This window comes from Larus michahellis, chromosome 2 (genome assembly GCF_964199755.1).
Source record: "Larus michahellis chromosome 2, bLarMic1.1, whole genome shotgun sequence".
Lineage (NCBI taxonomy): Eukaryota > Metazoa > Chordata > Aves > Charadriiformes > Laridae > Larus > Larus michahellis.
The window spans coordinates 123,344,630-123,361,276 of NC_133897.1; the positions used below are offsets into that span (position 1 = coordinate 123,344,630).

At 44.8% G+C, this 16,647-nt stretch overlaps 1 protein-coding gene and 1 non-coding gene across 3 annotated transcripts in view; one reads left to right on the forward strand and one right to left on the reverse strand.

Annotated features, from left to right (window-relative positions):
- The first annotated feature begins 2,011 nt into the window (after positions 1-2,011).
- The window catches only part of MAPRE2 (microtubule associated protein RP/EB family member 2), a 105,335-nt gene continuing 90,699 nt past the window's right edge, over positions 2,012-16,647 (forward strand). The window contains exons 1-2 of one of the 2 annotated variants that reach the window (XM_074576978.1): positions 2,298-2,370; positions 3,212-3,256. The gene's annotated coding sequence lies outside the window, so the exon portion shown is untranslated. Of the gene's footprint in view, positions 2,371-3,211; positions 3,257-16,647 lie in introns of both variants that reach the window. The other variant, XM_074576979.1, reaches the window with a different exon arrangement.
- Positions 9,853-9,926, reverse strand: TRNAN-GUU (transfer RNA asparagine (anticodon GUU)). Its single transcript has one exon. It is a non-coding gene; the product is annotated as a tRNA-Asn (tRNA).

Here is a 16,647-nt window from a genome sequence, read left to right on the forward strand (position 1 = left end):
ATTTGGCAGTTGTTAGACACTACCAAAAAAGCCAGGAAGTTCTTTTGGCTTTGAGTGGCAGGTTTTAGAGGGGATGGACACGCTGCGTTACCTGAAAACGCTCATATTTGGGATTTTTTTCCCCTTTGAGAGGTGTCTGTGTCCTGTGGAGAGGAGCAGGGCTCAGGGGCATAATTACCTACAAGCCGAGTTTCACGATTTCACCCTTTCAGCACTGTCTCATCGGCGGCGCAGAGCAGTGCCAGCGGCATGGCACTGTCATCGCTCTCCTACCATGAAACATCCAACTGCCGTGAGCCCTAACCCTGCACCCTTCAGAGCAGGTGGCCCCAACCCGCTCGCTGGTGGTGAACCCCTCTGTGCCTCAGCTTCTGCCCTAACCCCCTCCCAAGGCAGGAGGCGGTCACACTTCCTAGCAATGGGAAGGTTTGGAGAACCCATGGGTTTCCCCCCTCGCCATTTCCAGGCTGCTTTTGCCATCAGTTAACTGGGACAGCGGAGCTATCTATGGAGGGTTTATATGGGGTCCATGCATCCTTAGGGACACAGGATCCCAGGATCTATGCAGCAGGAGAGGTCCCATAAACATTGGAGAAGAAGCTGGGTCTCAGCCCTGCTCCTTCGCACACAGCTACTCAGAAGGGAATGGCAGTATTTCCTTTAACACGCATAATGCTTTCCCGTCTCTAAAATAACGGACTTCGAGCAAATTCAAGTTATTTATTTCACAGCTTTGGGGCTTCCCTTCCCTCCCCCCATTTTTAATTCTGTCTTCATTTAAATGTGACTTAACATAATGCCCGGGGGGAAATTCAGGTTGCGTTAAAAGGGAGGGAAGGTTCTGCACTGTTTTTCTTTTTCTCCAAGCCCTGTTTGATAGTTACCATTACAAAAATAGTAAAAACCATCCTACACAGAGATCACCTCCCCATGTAGCGTTTATGGCTACACAACACAGAGCTTAAAAACATAAAACACTAGACTCCACGTGGGCAGGACTTGACTAACAGTCCATCTGCGGTGCACAGAACTAAAGACAGGGCCTGACAGCTTCCTCGGCTGGCTCTGTTTTCGAGAGCCGGTGGGAGGCTTTGGGTGCCGGGGGCGATTGCCGAGAGCCCGTGGGAATCTGTGTCTCCTTCTGCAGAGCGGCTCTTGTGCTGTGCCCCTCAGGAGGCTCCGGGGAGGAAGCCCGGGATTCAGGGAGGAAGCCGGCCGAGAGGGGCCATGCTGGAGCTTCCTCCCCGCCCCAGCGTTGTCCGTCCGACTGCCCGCGGGCGCCCGGGGACCGCCGGCTCGGGGCAAGCCGCGGGGGCTGCGCAGCCGCTGGGGGCCTGGTCGCGACGGGAGCCGCCTGCGCTCCCTCAGAAGCCGCCGGAGCCTGTGGGGTGAAAGAAGGGCGCAAAGCTTGATTGTATGCCAAAGATGAAAGGAGAAAAGAAAAAAAAAAAACGAAGAAGAAAAGCGGGGGAAAAAAAAAGAAAAAGAGAAAAGAGGAAAGAGAAAAGAGAAAAAAGAGAAAAGAGAAGGGAAAAAATAGAAAAAGGAAAAAAGAAAAAAGGAAAAAAGAAAAAAGGAAAAAAGAAAAAAGGAAAAAAGAAAAAAGGAAAAGAGAAAAAAGAAAGGGAAAAAAGAAAGGTAAAAAAGAAAGGGAAAAAAGAAAGAGAAAAAAGAAAGGGAAAAAATAAAGAGAAAAGTAAAAAAGAAGAAAAAGGAAAAGGAAAAAAGGAAAAGGAAAAAAGAAAAAGAAAAAGAAAAAAGGAAAAGAGGAGAAAAGAAAAGAAAAGAAAAGAAAAGAGGAGAAAAGAAAAGAAAAGAAAAGAAAAGAAAAGAAAAGAAAAGAAAAGAAAAGAAAAGAAAAGAAAAGAAAAGAAAAGAAAAGAAAAGAGGAGAAAAGAAAAGAAAAGAAAAGAAAAGAAAAGAGGAGAAAAGAAAAGAAAAGAGGAGAAAAGAAAAGAAAAGAAAAGAAAAGAAAAGAGGAGAAAAGAAAAGAAAAGAAAAGAAAAGAAAAGAAAAGAAAAGAAAAGAAAAGAAAAGAAAAGAAAAGAAAAGAAAAGAAAAGATAGAAAAAAGAGAAAAATAAATTTAAAAAATAACTTAATAATAATAAACAATAATAACAATGCAGCCAGGCGTGGGTTGGCGCACTCGCTGCCCAGTGCGTGGAAAAGCCTCCGGGCGGGGTGCTCTCAGCGGGGCAGGGATGGGACACCGCCTCGGGTCCCCGGTGCCGTGCCCGGGGAGGTTCCGCGTTGCGCCTCCCGCGTGGGGCGGGGCGGAGCGGAGCGGAGCGGAGCGGGGCGGGCGGACAAAGCCGGGGGTTGTCAGCGGGGCGGGCGGGAGAAAGGAAAAGCGGCGGCCGCGGAGCAGGTGAGGCGACCTTGTGTATGGCGGGGAGGGGGGACGGGGGACGGGGACTTGTGCCACGCTGGCACCGGGAGCGGGCGGGTGGCTTTGCCATGCCACGCGTGGGCGGCCTTTGCGGGGCGTGGGTGGCTTTGTGCGACGCGGGCCAGCGGATCGCCCCGCGGGGGGACGGGACGGGGGGGCTGCGTGGGGCGCCGCCGGCCGGCGGCGCCCCACGCAGCCCCCCCGTCCCGTCCCCCCGCGGGGCGATCCCTTCACCCGTGGGCAGCTTGGGGAGGGGGGAGGTTTGCAGCCAGCCGCTCCGCTACCCTGTGTCAATTCAGCCAGAAAAACCTCTGGAGCCTTACGAGTAGCGTCACCGGAGAATAATTAGCGGTTGAGGGGGCTTAAAGGGGACCGGGGAGGGTGTTTGTTTTGTGGACGCGAAGAGTTGGGAAGCAGAAGGAGTTGCCGGCCGGCTCTTGTGCCAAAAAACCAGGAAGGGGCTTGCTAAACCGCGTGAATTTAATAAATCCTTCGGTATCTAACCCGTTTGCGCCTTGCGAGGTGGCCCAAAACGGCTCGCTGGCAAAAGAGGAGGCTTGAAAGGAGCTTTCCTGCGGCATGGTTGGGAAGCTCCCGTAATAAATAAATCCCATTCCAGAGAATGCACCTAAAAAGCCTGATGATTCAGCATTGCTGCATTCACTGACCGAGCGCGGAGGCTCCTGCCAGGAAGGATGCAGCGCTTACGGGCAGATCTTAAGGTCTACCTGAAGCTGCGAGCTTCTTATGCGGTAGCGGCACATGTGAGGTTGTGGGGAAAAAAAAATAAAATTTACCACCAGTTTTTTATTTGAAACAGCTTCTTCTGATAATTCAAACAAGCAAGCCTCTGGTGCTTTCTACGGTGAGTGAGTTATAGTTCTTTTTGTACTTTACTTGCTTCCCAAAGAGATGTTTGCTTATCTGTGGTTCCAAACTGTGTAGCAAATTAATCGAGGCTAATAGTATAAGCTTGTAACTTAATATAGCTAGAAATCTAAAGCATTAAAGAAGGTGAAAACTTTTTACAAGAAATACTGTAGCAATTTTGCTGTTTTTAGAGAAGATAAACACTGAGACAGAGATGACATTTTAGAAGTGGAACAGCAGAATGGTATTTCGCACGGAGCACCATACAGCTTAAAGGTTATTTTGTAAGATGCTCTTTTAAAAGATACTGTCTTTTGAAGTCAAATGAACTGTGTAAAAACTTCTACTGGAACACTATCACAGGGTAAATCTTTTAGTCGGGGTTCTGATTGCTTCAATGAAGAGCTAAGTATTTAGAAGTACCACCTCAAGGGCATGTTGAGATATTTATTATTCAACGGCTGTATGAGCAACTACATGCACTGTCACATCAGGATGCCCAGGTCACGGACTCAATGCTCTCCAAATCCTTGGTGCACGCATGCTCGCTCTGTCTTTTTTCCCTGAGATACGGGGACTCCTGCTTTAGTCCTTGTTTATGTCCTCGCTCACACAACTGGGGATGTGGGGTGGGCCTTCACCCAACCAGCGAGAAGATACAAAGAGCACAAAATGTCTTTGTCTCACACAAGGGTTGTCCGCAACCACTGCTGAGATTCAATGGCTGCTTGTTAGTAAAGCCCTGGTGGTGAAAATTGTCCCCAAAGTGGAGGATGGGAGGATCATCACCCCTTAACTCACCTACTGCCCTATCCCGTCAGTGCAGTGTTTGAGTTACAGGAAGCTCTTTATCTTCCTAAAACGCTTAAGACTTATGGTGCTGCTGCTGCAACAGTGGAGTTTCATACTGTCCCTAGCAGAGAAAGCTGTCTGAGATGCAATATAATCTATTTAAGTCCAATCAAAGGCTTCAGCAATGACTAGCAGTTAATAAATTTGACTTTTCCTGAGGGCAAGTGTGGTTTCCTTCAGTCTGCATCAAATTCAGCCTACAGAATCTGTGAGCTACTTCAGCTCCACAAAGAGAAATTATCAGCTTAGTAAGAGAGGGAAGCGTCAGGGACAGCAGCATACAGGGCAGTTAATGTCTTGTGGGCTCGGCGTCTCTGAGATACCTACGCCTTTTGGAGATGTTTCAGAGACAGGAAAATACAGATATTTTTTCTATGACCTCACTTTGTGGGGTGTGCCATGGCAGGCTGGCGTGACTTGGCTGATTGCCCCATCAGGCTGTATCAGAACTGGTGCTGAGTACGGTTTGGTCATTTGGGGTGTCTTCTGCTTGTTTAAAGCTTTTAGCAACTGGCCGCTTACCAGGTACCTGTTCTTCAAGGTTAAGTCTTCCTGTAGCGTGCCCCTTCTTCTGCAACAGGGACTTTGGTGCCATCGCTTTGGCTCCTCAGGGAGGAGGAGCCTCCTGTCCACAAGGGCAGCGGGGACAGCGTGCTCAGGAGGACACAGACTCTGTCTAAAGTGAGTTGGACATGACCTAGGCATTGCCAACGCTGACTGGCAGTCTGGGGCTGGGATGGTTATTTCAGCCCTATGATTTCATTTGTAATGGCCTGATTTAGCTTTAGGCTAGTTTTAGACTCTAAATCCCTCTCTGACAATAAAACTCTCAAATCGGGTCTCTTTCCGCTCTTACAAGTCCAAGAGTTCTCAGCTATTCGTTATTGTCTCTTTTGGCTTAATTGGCATTTTTCTGTGTTATTTTTTGACCGTTTCTCCAAATGCCAGTGAAATATTTGGAGAAGATAACAAACAAACACACACACCCCCAAATGGATAATCACAAGAATTCATCCTCAGTTAATCCCTGAAAAAAAATCTGGGGGCCTTCAAAATTACTAAAACTTTTGCTCAAACTGGTCATTCAAATTTACCTTAAAATAGCTTTAATCCTGGCCCTTCCTCTCTTAAGCCTTGCAACATGGAAACCTTTATAAAGTCAAGTTTTAAAAAACATAGCTTGATTCTGGAAGAGGGAGAAACAGCAGACTAACACAATTAGGTGAGTGGAATGCATTTTTCCCTCAGGCACTCTGGGGAGTGATACTATATCATGTTAAAAACTCTCAGGCAGAGCTGGGCTGGGCCGGTGGCTGGGTGAGCCACGGGAGGGCAACCTGCCGCTGGGGCAGAAAGCCCCGGTGGGGAGCGTGCCGACAGCGTTGCTCTGAGTCACTGGTGGCCCAAAGACCCAACCATCGCGAGACGGCACATGTGGTGGTGTTGGGTGAGGTCTAAATGAGATCCTGAGCCTTTCAGCGCCTTTATATGCATTATCTATTTATTTTTATGCATGCATATGTATGTGTGTATGTATATAAAAGTCAGTTTGGGCTTGGCTCAGTTGATAGCTATGACTGCCAATGTGAAATTCTTGCAGCTTCAGCAGGGCTTGGCTTCTCCCTGATGAAAAGGTGAGGCGATTTGGGGAAATCCATGCACGGCTCTTGCGTCCTTTTTGTCACGGGGTGGCTGGGGTCCTCCCTGCTGGCAGTCTCCACGATGGCCATCTCTAGGAGCAGTGAACTTGAAGACTCAGCTCTGACAGAGGAATGGCTCCTCTAAGGGCAGCAAGAGGAACTATGGGGTTTAGTGTGTCCGCAGGAAAGGTGAGCAGCCATCTGTCATTCTGATTGGCCAATCCGGCCAAAACCATGACACCCGCTCACCTTTCCTGCGGACGCAGATATTCCTTGGATATAACAATATATTCCGCAGGAATATATTCCTTGGATATATTCTCCAAAGAGAGGTGAGGAAGAGATAAGGAGATTTATGAATTTAGAAAAAGAACTAAACTACTTTAATGAAAGTAATAATAAATAAGGAAGTAAGAAATAATAATAAAATAAAAAAAAGTATACAATATATACAAAACCGTATCCAGCTTCCAGGATGATGATCGCATTACCAGCATATGCAGGGAAAGTCCCAGAGTGGAGTCAGCAACAGACAGGAGCTGAATTCTGGAACTAGAGTCAGGAACGCTCAGATTGGGATAAAAGGCAGACAAACAGACAGGGTCCTCCTCAGACATCGACCATTGAAGGAAGAGGGCTGACCCTTTGATCCCTCAGCTTTTATACTGAGCGTGATGCAGATGGGATGGAATACCCTGCTGGTCAGTTTTGGGTCACCTGTCCCGTCCGCTATTCCCTGCAGGTGGGACCCCTCTGCGCTTCTCCACTTCCGACCCTCCAACGGGGCAAACAGCGAAGTTAGCTGACCTTGGTTGTTATAGCAATAAGTCTAAGCAAGAGCCTCTGCGCATACCGTTCCTTGGTATAATCAGGTCTTATCACTCTGAGAGTGAACAGTTTCTGAACAATATGCTGTGAATTTCAGACTTTAGTCAGTTAGAAGAGGCCCAGCTAAAAAGTAAAATTACAAAACAGAAAATTGGTTCTGTTTTACCTCAAACCAGGACAGCGGGGGAAAAAGCCTCAAACAAGGTGTTTTTTTTCAAGGGGTTTGAAAAGATGCTTCATGGACTGTAAGGAAGAAGCAGTGACTCATCTTCTGCATTTGAGAAAGTCAGGTGAGGGAAAAGGGGACTGTCAGCAGGGCTCAAGAGAGGGCAGAGAATGCAGAACCTGAACTGCAGGGAAAAGATCCCGACAACAAGAATGCTGTAGAAAAGCTGTCAGGGCAAGCATTTACCCTGTTGTTATCTAACTGGATCTCAGAACAGTTTCACGTTGCGTTTGTCCCCGATGGGCTGAAGCGTAGCCCCGGTGCGCAGTTGCAGGATGGGCAGGATTAAGGCGCAGGCCTGTTCTGGGAGCACTGCCCAGAGTCGGCAGCCAGCAGCAGGGCTGCCCTGTGCTATTTTTGTTATGGCCATGTCCAAAAAGTGTTTTAAAAAGGCTGAAGGAAAGCAACCCTGCTGCCTGACAGAGTCCCTGTAGCAAGAGCAGGGCTTCAGGAGGAGGAAGTATGCTCAAATCTGATCAGCAACTGCTGCCCTAAAGAGGGGACAATTCTTCACGGTGGCGTGGCAAAGATTCCCAATGGGGGTGAAGAGGAGGAGGAGGGGTGGTAGAGAAGATGAAAACATGACAAAGTTTGTGGGGACAACCTTGACGATCCTGGTTGAATGCCGCCTCAGTCCCAGAAGCTCCTGCATCTTGTGCTGAAGAGTTTTCCACTTTCATTCCACTGAATCTTGAATGACTCCAGATTTCAAGTTTGTCCTGTTTAAAGTTTAGGAACAATTTTAATGCTTTACAGGACCCTGATCTTTAACCTCATCCCTTCTGAGAACAGCTCACCAAGTTGCTTTTCCACCTTCTAGGAAGAAGCCAGTAGTATTTCTTCAAGGCAAGGCAATTTCAGATACTAAGTACAACATTTACTCAAGTTTACTCCTTTTTCCTTAAGGGATGAAGTTAGTAGGGTCCTAACACTGGATAATCTACCATGCGCATAAATGACAAGCTTTCAGGTTGATCTAATTACCAATGCCAAACCACATAAAAATAACAAGTTGCCAGAAAATACAAATCCTGCATAGATTTGACAGGTGAGAAGCGAAGAAGGCTGTAACACGCAGGTCTGTCAGCTGTAAGCATCAGACACCTAAATTGCTTTAATCTAGTAAATCCTAAATTGTTAAAGTCAGCAGGGAAAAATCTGTCTCTCATTTCACTGCATGGTTTGGTTGTGCAACATCTAATGTGAAATGGCCGAATGTCATCGTGGGCTACTCCTTCCAGAGGAATTTTATTAAAATAGGCTTTGATCTGGTAACCATTTTATGTCCCAATTAATACCGGCTTGAACATATAGTAGTAACGATCTATTCGGACAGTTTGAATCACCCTGCAAGCAAACCATGTCAAGTTTTATCAAAGGAAAACACTATGTTTTGTTTGGCTTCACAATATTCTGACTAAGTAGAAACACTGGGGTTAAACTCATTCTTGAAGCTTCCTTGCAATATGGCACTTGAAACTAACCTTGGATCTCATGACTCATCTCCTGCTGGGAATGTGGCATCCCTTGACCAGCTTATGATTCTGAATCCAAGAATATTTTCAAGCCAGAGGCAAAGACCCAGACTAAGAGGCAAAACCGAAGCAAGAGATGAATACCTCTCTTAATTTCCATCAAAGTCTTGAGTTCTTCATGTCTGGGATTAATTCAGAAGACACTGCCTTGCAGGAGTGCCTGCAAAGGCAAATATTGTTTGGCAATGATTAGCTCTTGTGGATTTAATGGCCAAATAAATACATTTCCAAACACCTGCCAATATTGTCTGCTTTGCTTTGTAAAATTGGAAATGGCTCATTAGCAGATGGCGTGAGCACATCGTTAGTATTAATAGACCCATACACACAAAAGGAGAACAGGTGACTTCTGTTTGTAATTAAGCTAATCACAGAGGCAGCAGAGAGCTCCTATCTTACCAGGATTACTGCTTAAACTCCACCCACTAGACTGCACCAACAGAGCAAACACTTGCCTCGGCATTTGATGCTCATACAGCAGCATCAAATTTGGGGTTTCCCTGGAGCGACGAGTGGCCAGGGCAGGACATCCCACTCATCCATCTCTGTTCCACCTCAACAGGTTAGCCTGCAGGCCTGCTGGAAAGGATATTTAAAATGTCTGACATAAATAAAGTGTGCAACATATACAGACTAAGCATTAAAACTGTTCTTTTTTTTTTTTTCCTGCTAACTTTTACATCTTTTTCTTGCAGCTCAAGTTCACGCCCATTATTAATTGCAGGAACTTCTTATAGTCAGTTCTACTCTACTTCTTTCGACTCCATTAACTCTTTAACTCCCTCATGAACTTTGGTATCAGTCGTAATAACAAGAAATATTTACCAAAATTTACCAAATATTTACCAAAAAAAAAAAAAAGCAGGAAGTTTAGAGATACAAGAGACTAGACATTGGCAGTTGGTTGTGAACATCTTTACGCCTCGTTAGCAAGCCACAGGAAATTTGGTAGGAATACATGTTTCTGTAGGGGAAGCGAGGGGTGCAAGGTGCAGCTGAAAACAGCTGGGGGAATGTCAGAGGAAAACTGCATTTGCTGAAGTTTTGAACGGCAGCTCTGGGTTGGCTGCCCCGTGGAAGAATTCTGAAGTGCAAATTAAACAATTCCAGATGATGACCAAAAAAATACTCTGCTAAGAAAAACACAAGGTCTGGGCTTTCAGCCACTCTCGGGTGGTTGCTTCTCTGTGCCTGGAAGGAACCCTGCGCTCTCGCACACTACCGCTGCTTCAGAGTGCCCCTTTCTTTCTCATACAAGAGCATCTCTCTTATAGGATGATTTTTCACGTTTTTAATATCTGTGTTGTGTCTCTTCCCCTGAGCTGCATATCCTTACTTCACAAAACTAGCACTGATTGCATCAGTTTACTTTCACTGAGAGGAGCGAACACCACCTATTTTTTGTTGCGTGTGTTTGGTGTTTTTAACAAGACCATGGTTTTTTGTTGCAAAGGGTCCTTAAAGATTACCCCTCCTTCCAACTCGCATGCTGCGAGGCAAGGAAGGCACTCGTCCCTGGGTGGGCTCGAACCACCAACCTTTCGGTTAACAGCCGAACGCGCTAACCGATTGCGCCACAGAGACTCCTTGCGTGTGACGCCGCACACCTTGCCCCGCTGCGTTCCTGCTTGTGAAGGGCCGCGGTGGTTTCACCCCGACTCTTCAAACCCCTCCTTCCCCAGGCAGGGCTCGGCTGCCGTGTGTCACCTACCTCTTGTCCCCGGCCCGGCGGCGGGGTCAGCAGCAGAGGCAGGGCCCCGGGAAAGGGGGGGGCAGCAGAGGTTTTCAGGGTAGCCGCAGCAGCGGAGACAGAAGACGCCGTGCCTTACCCAGAGGAGCGAGCAGCTTTCTTTGCCTTCAGGGGTTGAACACGCTGCTTTATCAAGCCCAGAGCTTTTGATCCGGGCGGCTGTGACGAGGGAGGGGAACAAAACGGGACTAACGCTCAGACTAAGTTTCCCCTGAGCCTGAAGTGTCAGCAGACACATCGATCCTGTACTTTAAACACTGATGCCTTGCTAAACATGAGCAGGTTTACAGGAGCTCTTGCAACCGCCCCTGCTCAGGAAAGCAAATGTCTTTCTGAGGTTTGCCTTTGCACGGCAGCAGCTGGCAAAAGCGAGGTGACATCAACAGGGATGGGGATGACCAAAATGCCTCCTCAGCAAGGACTAACCCACCAGCCCCTGGCTTGCAGCTGTGTCCTCACCTCTCCTAGTTTCGGCTGCTAAAATATGATCTGGTCAACTAAGCTTTACCAATTTCCTCTGGTTATAAAGGCGAGAAGTGCGATTGCCCTTACAGCTGCACAGCGCTGTGATGCCAGTAGGACAGTAACAAAGTAGTTCTGGCAGGCAGCGCAGGTGTGCCCTCGTACTTGTAAGAGGTGTTGGTGATATTCAGAAAATAAGACTTATTCTTTTTTCCCCACTTGTGGGGTTTATTAGGAGCAAATCCCAGGCGCTGAGAATTTTCTCTCTTGATTTTATTTGCTAGCTGCTACAGATGAGGCCATTCTTAGTTTCACCGTTTCATGTTTCAGTATTGGGGTATAGTTACTACCAGCTAAACCAGCAGATCCTTTAAAAGTTAAAGCATCATCTCTGGTATCTTCCCAGTCCTGTATTTCTAAACAGAGCATGTCTTCAAGCCCCAGTCTAGGAAGTGCGTCAGTACAGAGTTGGCTGCACTGAGCACAACAGGCCAGTACTCGTATCCTGAGCTCTGGTCTTGCCCATCTCCCATGATATCCTTCCTCCTTCATCCACACCTGTGGATTCCCCCACTATCAAATCAAAATAAGCGACAACTCAACCAAGGGCGACGGAGCTGACCCGTTATGTCAGTTGTTACTGAAGCAGATAGAGAAGAAGCCTGCCCAAGGTGTGCGCCTCTGCTGGAGGACCTCACAGCGGTAGGAAAGGAAGTGAGCTCCTCTCTATTTCTCCCACCTCTGCATTTAAATAGCACTGCTTTCTTTACTCCTGCATGCTGTGTTCCATTTGTGAAATTGCCAAGATGTCTTTTTCCCAAAATCATCAGACTTTCTTTAAAGGGTGAAATGGTTTTATTGCCCTCGGAGAACACTGCAGAATTTTTGCATTCACGTACAGTAGAGCATGAGATTGCCGACTTTCAGCCGCAGAAAGGGACACACATATCTGTTCTTTAAACATGGCTTTTAAAGTAAAAGATGCTTTATCTTGCCTGCAGAGGTACAGAAGCAATGAAAAGTGAATGCTGTACTTTAACAAGGAAAATTTCTTGTTGCAATGAAGGCGACTTTTTACCTTCATCTGACACTCTGGGAGGTGCAGGAAGAGGAGCACAGGCTGATATTCTAATTTTATAGTAAAAGTGCCATGTTGATATATATATATTTTAGAGACCAGTTAGCATTTTCAGACAGAAATGCCCTGGTACTGTGCAAAGGGATGAATGTTCTTCTTGTAATACTTTTTAAAGTTAAGATTTGGCCCAAATCACTAATCCTCAAGAAAATACCTCAACTCTTCATATCAAGATGGAACAATCACTTCAGCTTAAATACAGGAAATGTTGGGCATAATAGCCATTACTTGCACAGATCTTGTTAACAAGAACATAATTTCCTAATCACTCCCTTGAAAGTAAACCCAGATGATAGAAGCATAGTTGAGCTCCTGCCAAACACATCAAGAACTCCGATTTCACACCCAAGCTCTTGCAGGAGTGCCAGGATAACCTCAACTATTCAGTGAAATAAAACCTTGAGCGCTATGCTTACAGTTCCTTATACTTGTATTCTTAAATACAAAAGCTATCAGTTGGCATAGTTCAAAAACTTGAGTAAGAAACAAGAGTGCAGACATGCAGATGTGTTTGTATTACACAGCAAGGCAATATATAACTCCGCAGGCAATATTGCCTTAGTGGTAACATCCTAGTCCATCTCCCCAGCCTCTTCAATTAGGCCTTGAGAAAAAAGAAAGTTGACTTTTTTATAAGATGTAGAGGAGTTAAGAGGACAAAAGCACCGATTCTAGTTTTTATTGGTCATGGTCTCTCCACAGTGAGGGCATGTGTGTGATTTAACGAGGCATGCAAAGGGCTTTGATCTTGCATCATTTTCATGATGTAAGTGATGAAAACAAGAGCCTTCACTGGTGGTGGAGGTTCATCAAGTGGTGATGCAAGTGGCAATTGCTGCAAGTTCATAAACACGTTGATTTTCCATATAATGCATCTCTAATACAAGTTAACACTGAAAGCTGTTAGACTTCCCTCAGGTGGTTACAGGAGTGCTTTTAAAAAGCAAACAACCAAGCAAGCTCACCCACTAAACTTTTGTAGACCATGTTGGAGGAACTGCAAATTAATACTAGAGACAACTTTAATTTTATCTACCTAAATTTTTCCCATTGGCTTGTGAAACTATCAACTAGTTATCTATTTTTTTTAAAAAACAGAACAGGTGACAAGTTGACAAAATTATTATCTTGCTCCAGAGAAGATTTTATAGGCTTTCTGGGTTTCTCAGTGGGATGAAGGGTGGAACCAGTCATTTAGCCACTCCCATGGTGAGGTTTATAAAAGGAAGCTTTCTAGGGGGAAAGCTCTTCTCTACCAGTCAATGACAACTGGCAGTTTTAACAGGGTTTTATCTTCTTTTTTTTTTTTAAAAAAAAATATATATATAAAAATTCTGCTATGTCAAGGCCTCGTAAAGGTTCCCATAGTGGGGCTGCTCCTCTAAATGAATCTTTGAAACAGCAGGGTAAGGTAAGTCATGGAGTCTGCTTTACTGTTTTAGTTCACTTTCACATGTAATATTTCTGTGGCAGAGAGCTGAGTATTACTGTAATTTCAAAGGTCTGTATTTTCTCTGCCAGGTGTAATAGGAATTTTGTTCTCTGTAGCTTTGTATTCCTGTAACACTAACTCAAATGGAGAAAAAACAACCTTAACAAAGCATCCCCAAACTTACTAGAGTTTGGAGAGGTTGCTATTTGTCACGGGGTGGTCAGGCTTTCAAGACTGATGACTTTGAGGGCTAATTTGCACCACCTGGCCACAACACTAAGGTTAACGTGGTTGTTGTGATTGTGCTGCTGTTTGTAACTCATACCAACATTAATTTCTCAAGCACACAAATAAAAGATACACTATGCTTTATTGCACAATTGCTATGACTTAGTCATGACTTTTTGATACACCCAAGATTCCTGCCATAATTTTTGGTTTAGACTGCATTGCAGTTTCCTTATGTATACATGCAAATAATTGCTTGTAAGCTATTCTGTTCAGTAGAGGTCTTATGAGTTACTGTGGATGTCCCTCAGTGAAATTAAGTGCTGTAAAGGTTTGTTTGCTATTGAACACGGGTGTTCATGTTGGTACAATAATTCTGTAGACAGGTCTCTCTCAGTTTACAAGACGACAGGGTGAAATCTTTCAGAATCATCAACTGAAGTCAAATGCATTGTATCAAAAAGTGATCACAACAATGTAGGGTGTGTAGCATGGATGTGTCAAGGATGTTTGTCAGCATAAAAAAAAGCCTGTCTCGTGACACTGGTTACCTAGCTCTGGGCTTATTGCTGGTGTGATGCTAAAGAAGAATTGTAAGGAACTGGAGAGAGGGGAATAAACCTTGACAATGTGTTTTAGGAGTTCTTTTCAGGCTTCTGGGAAAATAGAAGAAAGTCCAGACTTTGAAAACTTAGTAAGCAACCAGAGGCAGATGTCTTAAAAGTTAACTTTTTCCTCCAATTACTTTATCTGCCCCTAACTAGATTGGAGAAGAATAAGTTTTCTCTTGTGAGCCTTCAATTTAGAAGGAGTAGAAGTTACTAATATTTTTGTTATTCATTGTGCACAAAACACGGGAAGTATTTGAGGGTCACTAGCCTACTAGTTGTTCTCCAGAGTACACTGGTGTAACTACCATGTGCTACAAAAATAACCAAAGTAATGGTTTCCACAAAACTGGTGGTGTTGATGGGTTCTCTTTTTCAAACTGTAAGCAAAACTGTGAGTTAATGTAGCTGGTAAAAAGCTGAGTGGTGGGCAAAATGGTATGACGTAAGTTGAAGAGGCTGTCAGAGCATTTTGACTTTGTGTGATTAGTAGACACAAGAAAATAAATGCATCTTGCATTTGAATAGACACGTTTTCCACCTTGATAATGCTGTGGTTTTTCTTTGGAGCTTTTGCTGTCAACAGTAAGCTTGTAGGATGCTTAACTTGAGCAGTGTGGTCATTTCTGCTTTTTACCATATGTTTTTACTGATATGGAACAAATTGCGTCTGTGTTGGATTGTGGTGAGAGGAGTCTTGTTTGACAGCACAGTCGTGTCCGGGGAGGGAGTCCCCTTGGCTTTATCTGCTGCCATTCTTCCGGGAGGTTGATGTGCTGCAGTTAGATTGTTCATAGGTATTTTTCAGTGCATTGCATTTATTTTAAGTGCCTGGTGTAGACCAAAGTGTTAAAAAATATTTGCTGTTATCTTGTGTTGTATTAGTACAGTTAATGGGACAGATGAAGGAAGAGGAAAGTACTGCCAACACTGTCAGAGAATCTTAGATGCCTCGGCTCTTTGGATACTTTTGGGTGGGTGTTCTGAATCAGGGAGAAAGCTTGAGCTCTTTCATTTGGGTAATGTAGAGTTATTTTTTGACATCTCTGCATAGCTTAACATGTGTTTGTAAATTTGGTCACCCCTCTAAGCAGGGATTAAAGTGACTTCTGTCGTTTTGTGACTTGAAAAGCATTGTTTATGGAATAAAATACTTATCCAGGGTAATTCTAACACTAATCTGCTATTCAACACAAATGAGTCAAGGGACACTAACTGTCCTATGGCTGATTACTCACTATATTCGATAAATTTAGATAAATCTTCAAAAGGTTACTTTTTGGGTAGCCAAACTACAAGCCTTAGGGTGCTGTCTTCCTCTTCTAATTTGATTTTTGGAGCCACACATGTACTAAATGCAGAAAGTCCACAAAGATGACTTCTTAGTGGCCAGCCAAGTAATTAAGAGGCAGATGGCCAATGACAATCTCTTACTAACTTATTTCTTTGAGGTGGTCTATGAAGACTGACAGTGATGGCTGGGTTACTCTGGGGCGGTATTCCGTTAGTACCTTCACATTTCAGTACTTCTACTATCAGAAGATTCAAGCACAAAATCTCAGATTACTTGGGTGGAGGGAGTTTCCCAGGAGAATGGGGATGGCAGAGTGGAGGGAAAGAGGCCCTGTCACAATGACAACTTCTGAGTCTTGGCCCAGCCTTTAAACCTTTCTCTCCCTGCACAGTCTTCAATGTGTCGTCTTGTTTCCCATCATCTCTTCCATTATCACCAAGAAAGTGAGTTTTCTGACCCCTGGATGAGGACAGAAATGCTTTTTTCTCTACGTTCTTGGGTCAACCAAAGTCAGTTTTACCTGTACCTCTGAGAAGACCCAAGCTGACCCTGCTTAGCTGGGTGCCTTATGGCTTTATGAATCACCACACCACTATGGATTCTCCTGTTCAGCTGTCGTTTGTTTAGATTGTGCAATCCTGAAATCAGAAGGGTTTTACAGATCCTGAAATCACTGCAGTTTCTTTAAGATGACTGGATTTCCTTAAATAATATTTTTTTCCTCAGGACGGTGCTGTCAGAGAAAGGAGTCAGCTGGCTTCTGCTGCCCTAGTTTAATTCAAGTCAAACCAAGTTGCTGAGTTCAAACAACAAGTCTTGTACACTTGAGTTTTTTCAGTTTTTAGCCACCTGACAATCATGCATTTTGGGAACAATTTCCATCAGAAGGAGGAAGCCTGAATTTCAGCTCCTTTGTGCAAGCTGAAACAGGCATCACAAAGGATGTGGTATACAATGACAACTCTGCTCAGATAACTGAGATCTAAATAACAAATAGAGAAAGAAATATAACTTCCAGCCAGATGTCACTTGGCCTTAGACAATGATTTTGAGGTATGTTTGTAAGATGCTTGAAGGCCACATCAGGTAAAGGCTGTGATTAGCATCCTGCGTATGACTTTAGGATGATGCATCATCTGTGCTGCAGCAATAATCCTTCACTGGGATGCAGGGAGTACAGGCAACGTGTGATCATGTTGGAAAACCAGACAGAAATCCTGCGATGGGCTTGTCGAATGATAGGGAACTTATTATGTAGCTGTGGAACAGGGCAACAAGCAACGCTTGTCTGACTGATGGCAGTGATATCTCTTGTCTTCCTTTGAAAGGAACGCGTAGCTCCTGGTACAGTTCTGTCCATTAAAACAATGTGGCACAGAGGGGTTGATGCTGC